Source organism: Octopus sinensis, linkage group LG23 (genome assembly GCF_006345805.1).
Source record: "Octopus sinensis linkage group LG23, ASM634580v1, whole genome shotgun sequence".
Lineage (NCBI taxonomy): Eukaryota > Metazoa > Mollusca > Cephalopoda > Octopoda > Octopodidae > Octopus > Octopus sinensis.
In genome coordinates, this window is record NC_043019.1 from 16,153,294 (window position 1) to 16,161,071 (window position 7,778).

At 34.6% G+C, this 7,778-nt stretch overlaps 1 long non-coding RNA gene across 1 annotated transcript in view; it reads right to left on the reverse strand.

The window, feature by feature from the left end:
- Positions 1–1,561: 1,561 nt before the first annotated feature.
- Positions 1,562–7,778, reverse strand: part of LOC118767580 — a 10,282-nt gene continuing 4,065 nt past the window's right edge. The window contains exons 2-3 of the long non-coding RNA XR_005003499.1: positions 7,545–7,550; positions 1,562–1,686 (exon numbers count right to left, since the gene is read on the reverse strand). This is a non-coding gene — a long non-coding RNA (uncharacterized LOC118767580). The remainder of the gene's footprint in view (positions 1,687–7,544; positions 7,551–7,778) is intronic.

Sequence of the window (7,778 nt, forward strand, 5' to 3'; positions counted from 1 at the left end):
ACAAATTGAGGAGACGGCAGACAAACAGACAGACATAAGAATATTTCTGTGTTACAGTCCTCTTAACATTACTGTGTTCATTCACATGTGCACAAATATATATATGTGTATATATGCAATTGTGCATGCATACACGTGTACATACATATGAGCATACATGCATACATACATGCAGACATACACACTTTGTTTACATATAAATACATACATGCCCCCACATATATATAAACATATATATATTCATATATGTGTGTGTGTATATATATATATATATACAAACACACACACATGCACATATCTACACACCCACACGCACGTATCCAGAAACATACTTATGCAGTTGAGTGTGTTTAAATCAGATTGTATTCAAGCGGGTGTATATATATATATATTCTGTACATAAACGTTCATAACATACATTGGAGCGAGTGCGTGTATGCCTTTACATAAATGTCAGGTCTCTTGACTATCCTGTTAGAAGTTGTAGAAGAAAAAGGGAGAAGGAGGAGGTGGAAGAGTGGAGAAGAAGAAGAGGAAGAAGAAGAAGAAGAAGAAGAAGAAAGTGGATAAGGAGTAAGATTTAAATGAAATCAACAACATGAAAAACATGGATCGCTCAAAATACAAGTAAACAAATGCACAATGCTTCACCACAACCATCACCTTAACAACCTCCATCACTACCAACATCACCACCACCACAATAACAGCAATAACCAATGTCAATAACAACAACAACATAATAATAATAATATAAAAATGATGATGATTATAATCTTTTCCACTACAGGCACAAGGTTGGAAATGTGGAGTCGGGTGGGGACCAGTCCATTATATTGATCCAGAACTGGTACTTAATTTATCGACCCTGAAAGGATGAAAGGCAAAGTCGACCTCGGCAGAAATTTGAACTCAGAACGTAGCGGCAGACAAAATACCGCCAAGTATTTCCCCCGACGCGTTAACGTTTCTGCCAGCTCGCCACTTTGCAGTGTAATTTATATTTGCAATACTCGCAAATTTAGCCTAAATTTTTGTTCCACTTATGCAGAAATAACACTAAATTGAATTGAAGTCTTTCGGATTCGTATAATACTTTATACGATGTGTATTTTGCATTGTAAGTAATTCAGTTTCTCAAGAGAAACCACAAAGCAATGACAGGCCATAAAACAGACCAAATTCTGGTTGCTGATGGAATCAAATTGATCTCAAACTTTCATGATTTTCAATCGAGGAAATCCAATCACTCAAGGCTTCTGGTAGAGAATATATACTTAGTTTTACAGGATCTCAATATAATAACAAAGTGATAATGAAATTTAATATAACCCCCCCCCCCAAAAAAAAATACAAATATACATTCACACACACACACACACACACACACACAACTTTTCTATATACGATTGCCAAGCATTCGTCTCTCGTTTTCTCTCTTGTTCTCTGTGTGCGTGCATGAATACATACATACATGCATACACACACACATTCATACATATATCATATATATATATATATATATATGTACGAAGGGCTTTTTTTCAGTTTCCGTCTACCAAATCCACTCACAAGGCTTTGGTTGGCCTGAGGCTATAGTAGAAGACACTAGCCTAAGGAGCCACACAGTGGGACTGAACCCAGAACCATGTGGTTGGGAAGTAAGCTTCCTACCGCACAGCCACGCTTTGTTTTTACCCGTGGAACTCAAAATAGATAAAGCTTTATCCACCATTAAAAACGATTTATTTCTCAAAAGCTTTAAATTATTTTGACATATACAATAGCTAGCTAGCTAGATAGATAGATATTTGAAACGTTAAAAATCCTGTTGGTGATAAGGGAAGAAGCCACTATCGAATAGATAGTGACCATTGACGAAACGTGAAGAAAGGGCGGTTACAATGTAAGCAGGTCTGTTAAAAAGCAAGATAAAACAACACACGCTCATACACAGGAATTTAAAGTTAGCGTTCATTATTTGCAATCATTAATAAAGGTGGAAGTGTGAGGAATTATTAGATGAAGTAAGATTATGATATTTTATATGAATAGAACAAAAGAAAGGTTAATACATAAACACGTTCTCGGATACATCCTATCTTCCAGTTATGTCAGCCTTTGATATCAATATGGAAAGATAATTGGCTGGTAAAACCTATGCGATTTACATTGTGTATGCTTGCATGTTGGAATCTTCGCTAAAAGGTAGTTGAATTAAGGGGTCTTTGTAAAAAGAATATTGAAGCCCTCCGTGGTACAAAGTTTACAAATTATATCCATAAACATTGTAACCAACGCAGGTATATTCATAGACATTTAGACCTATTATATCCAGACATTGTAACCAATGCAGGCATAATATCAGGGCTTGTGTTGCGAACATCTCACTTAGATTTCCTCAACAATCAATAAGCAGATTTTTCGCAATACTCCTTAATGTCACAATAAAACAATTGACAAGATTAAACCTATTCTACGACATCTATCGTCTGCACCAATAAAAACAAGAATAAGTAAAGAAGCATTTTGGTACATCCCTTATTTAATATTGCAGTTGCTACACCATTAGCTTAAATTTCCTTTAGCTTTATTAAGAAATATTTCCACTTACATCAGACATACCAGCAAATATCTAATAAACATACCATCAAACTTTCAAATTCTACTAACCAAATCTTTGATAGTGGCTTAGCAGGTTATAGCATTTATGAACTTAATAAAAATTACTAATCCGTTAACCAAGAAAGCACCAACTTATCCAACAGCCCTGTTTCCAGTAACTGCTCTCTATATTTTAGGTACATATATATTGTAAATTAGTTTTCGATTACTACTAAAGACAATGCAAAAGCTTGTGTCGGTATGACTGCGAACTTGTTTAAATCGAGATTTTATTCGTACACACATTCCTTTACAAACCCCGACAGATGCAAAGAAATTTCTTTGGTTTACACATCTGATTGTTTAAGGATAACTTCATACCATGCCATTTTAAACGAAGAGTACTTTCCTTAGGATGAAACACGCAAGGAAAATAATAACCCCTGTGATCGTTCTACCCTGGAGAGTTACCATATTGTGTTTGCAAGACACCTTTATGCAAGCAATTTGGAGACGATTCTGAGTAGTAAAATCTAGAATAGTAGAAGAGACCAGGTCCTTTCGCAGGGTGTAAAACGTACATCTCTCGCATTCTGGAAAGGACACATTATCTTTTACATCACCGAGTACTTTCCGTCTCCTCCTGTCAAAATAATACCATATAAATGTTTTATTCTCAACACTAACAGTTTTTTGCTCACCATATATCGCATAAGACTCACAGATAATTTTGAAATAACCTAATTAAGCAGGAGTAGTCTTTGGCGCATTTGGCACCTCAATCAACCGAAAAGCATTAGATACAAGATTCAACTGCCGTGCTCCTGTTGTATTTCTATTTCAGATTAGTTCTTGTAAATGATATTTTATACAAAAAATATCAATTACTTAAAGCCTTAAATCTTACCTGTTAATTCATAATTACGCACACACGGACATACAGACTCACATACGCACACACACACACACACACACACAAAGAAATGCGAGTGCATTTGGGTGTACAAGCAGTAAGAATAACGAGCTCGATGTACGTAATAGAGTTTATTAGAAAAGTTATAATATAATTACCATAATTAAGCCTCCTATCTTTATAAGCACAGCGCATGCGTGTATATAAATATCTGTGGGAGTGAAAGAGGGTGAATATTTGTATAGATAACACATGGATGGGTGCATATATTTCAGGCCCTGATTATGTATGTGTATTTCTGTGTGTGTATGTGTGTGTGTGTGTGTGTGTGTATATGTATGTATATATTTATATATGTATATACATATATATATATATAATATACACACATATATACATACGTAGAAATATGTATGTTTATATATATATATATATATAAGAAAATAGTAAAGAGTGAAAAAACGACAGAAGGCTTAAATGTTAAAAAATATATATATTTGTGTCAAAATGTCTGGAGAATATTGGAAAAATTTTTTTCCTCCTTAAAATGACATAATTTTATAATTTTTAAAGAAATACCGGTTTCGCAGTTAGCTCTTCAAATTTCTTGTGACTTAATGTTTATCTCTCTCTTTATATAAACGGCAGTTTGTCTGTGCGTGTTTCTGTGTGTCTGTTTTCTTGTACCCTCACCCTGACCACGGCTTTCAACCGATTCTGATGAAACTTGACACACACATAGCCCAATGTCATAATTCAAAACTAACGCAGCGAAAATTTTGAAAAGTTCCCCCAGTTCTGAAAAAAATCGATAAATTCGACATGGGGTCGAGAATCAGAAACACAAACCGCAAACTGTCTAGGGGACGCAACTCCACCTTTTTTTAACTAAAAAAATAATTTACCATCATTTTTTTCCATCTTTTTGCTTTTTTGGGCTATAACTCTCTAAAAATGCTTTATAGTTATTTCCCTTACAAACCTGAGCAACGCCGGGCGATACTGCTAGTTTTTAATAACTGTTTGGTAAAGCACGTGGGTGAATATATAAGAAAATAGTAAAGAGTGAAATGTTTGGTAAAGCAAACTTTCTTATCTATATATATATATATATATATATATATATTGTTATATTTCGGAATGGTCATATTGCCAGTTTAGCCAATAAAAAACACACGCACTATATATTGGTGTTATTTTGCTTCAGTGATATTTATTTTTTACATTAATCTTAATCTTATTTCGGCCAAAGTTCTTTCGTCACACTCCTGTGACCGCATCAGTGGTCCTTTGTTTTCTTCTCACTTACTTGTGTCTCTCCTTACTAACCGTCAGCCATTTTGTATTTCTATTGTATGTCTTCATTTGCGCATGCTTATATCTCTATGTGCGTCTATGTTTATTTAGTGTGTGTGTGGGGGGGGGATGCCTGTAATATTTGTATCTTCTGGTTATATACATTCTTGTAATTTGTATTTTGTTTTTGTTGTTGTTGCTTTTGTTCTAATTTTGTTCATGTGTTTACATCCACCCATTATTATCATTACATATGCTTGTATGTATGTATAAGAACAATATTAGTAATAATAATAATAAATCTAATCGAAAAAAAGAGAGTACTGTTGATATAGTAATAGAAACTAATACTATGGAGAGCATCCAGCAAATAGCTAACTCCATCCACCAGAGTATTAAGGTCACAATAGACTACCCCACTAAACACCCCAACCATAGACTACCAGTACTAGACACTGAACTCTGGCTAGAAATTGTGAAAAATAAACCCAAATCCTTCATTCATACTATGCAAAACCTATGGCCTCAAAATACCTGATCCACCGGAACTCAGCCATTGCGGGCAATGCCAAATTCAATATTTTGATGGCAGACCTCGTCAGAATAATGAGAAATGTGTCACGCATGTGCGAGCCTACAGAATTAAGAGACACATACAGTATTTCATTCACCGCATGCAGTTCTCAGGTTACAGCCATAAAGAAAGGATCAGAGTATACAAAGGAGCCATGAAGAAATTTGATAATATAATATGTAATGATAGGAATGGGATTTGCCCACTCTATAGGAACAAGTCAGGAACACTATAGAAAGGACAAAAAAGAAAATAGGGAAGGCCAACTCTTGGTATGATAGCCATAAATACCAGAGTGTCATGTTCGTTGACACCACCCCTGGAGGTGAACTAGCGTACCGCTTTAGAAGGACCCTAGATAAACTTAAACTAAGAATTAAGGTTGTTGAAAAGCCAGGCAACCCTATCAGATCTATAATTGGTAGAAGCTATCCTTTTAGTAGAACTCTCTGTACGGATAACTATTGCACTGTATGTAGATTTAGCCCACAAACGAACTGTAAAGCCAGAAATGTGGTCTATAGTATAAGATGTATAGAGGAACGATGCAGTAACAAGACAGTACATACGTAGGGGAAACTGCAAGAAGCATTGGTGAGCGGGTGAATGAACATTGGAGACAACTCAAGGAAGGTAAAAGCTCATCGATTCTGTACCAACACGCCGAACAAGAACACGGGGGATCAATCAATAACATAGAGATTAAGATATTGTCCACACATAGAACAGATGCAACAATTAGACAAATTACAGAAGCTACACATATAATAGAAAATAAACCTAGCCTGAATAGAAAACTAGAATGGAGCAATAGCGCACACCACAACATATGACAATAGTGGATCCTGCAAACATAATAAATACACAGGTATTAAAGAAATAGAAATGAATATCTATATATGTATATGTGTATATATATGTATATGTATATGTGTATATATGTGTGTATATATGTATATATATATATATGTATATGTATGTATATATATATGTATATGTATATTCTTTTTTTTTTTTTTTTTTTTCGATTAGATTTATTATTATTATTACTAATATTGTCTTATACATACATACAAGCATATGTAATGATAATAATGGGTGGATGTAAACACATGAACAAAATTAGAACAAAAGCAACAACAACAAAAACAAAATACAAATTACAAGAATGTATATAACCAGAAGATACAAATATTACAGGCATCCCCCCCCCACACACACACTAAATAAACATAGACGCACATAGAGATATAAGCATGCGCAAATGAAGACATACAATAGAAATACAAAATGGCTGACGGTTAGTAAGGAGAGACACAAGTAAGTGAGAAGAAAACAAAGGACCACTGATGCGGTCACAGGATGTGACGAAAGAACTTTGGCCGAAATAAGATTAAGATTAATGTAAAAAATAAATATCACTGAAGCAAAATACACCAATATATAGTGCGTGTGTTTTTATTGGCTAAACTGGCAATATGACCATTCCGAAATATAAAATATCTGTTTCAACACACGACTTCACATAAAAAATCTTGCACAACAAATATTTAAACGTATATATATATATATATATATATATATATATATATGTTTTGTCCATAGTCGAAAGACACCTGTTGTTATGTCCTGTTATTTGCATTTGTGTAACATTCTCCGTTTTTTTCGTTCTTGTTTTTTTTATACATTCGCTACTTTCATCCAAGGAATCTAAAGCTCTTTGCTTAGTTTTTCCTTGGGGCTGGCCAGATAGGAGCAATCTCGAGTATAACCAGCCGAAATTGCAAAGATAATCTGGAACTCGACTGAGGAAAGAAAACTCCGGATGACCGGTCCTTGTTTTCTTTGTATCGTCTATCTGGATGTTTTGTTGTCCCTTTTTTGTATCACCTTACTGCCTGGATGTTTTGCGTTCATGTCCCATTTTGTATCTTATACACATATACATATATATATATATATATATATATATATATATATATATTTATGTATGTATGTATGTATGTATGTATGTATGTATGTATGTAGTAGTATGGAGCATAGTTAAGTTCATTGACCGCTGTAGTATTCGAGTGCACCTGCGTATGTGGTGTATGTAAGTATATGAATTGTAAGTAAATAATATATAGACAGCTGAGAACGTAGAGAATTATATACCTCATTCTGTGAGCACATGAAAGTGTGTATAATTATTACATATATGTATATGTACGTATATATATGTGTATGCACGAGCGCGCGCGTACGCACGCACATACATGCAAGCATGCACACACGCATAAATGTGTCTGTATGAGGGTGAGAGGGGGACAGAATGTGTGTGCGTGCCTGACGCTTTACTCTGTGCGGGTCTTCCGGACTTTTTCTGTATTTGTGTTTGTGTGTATGTGT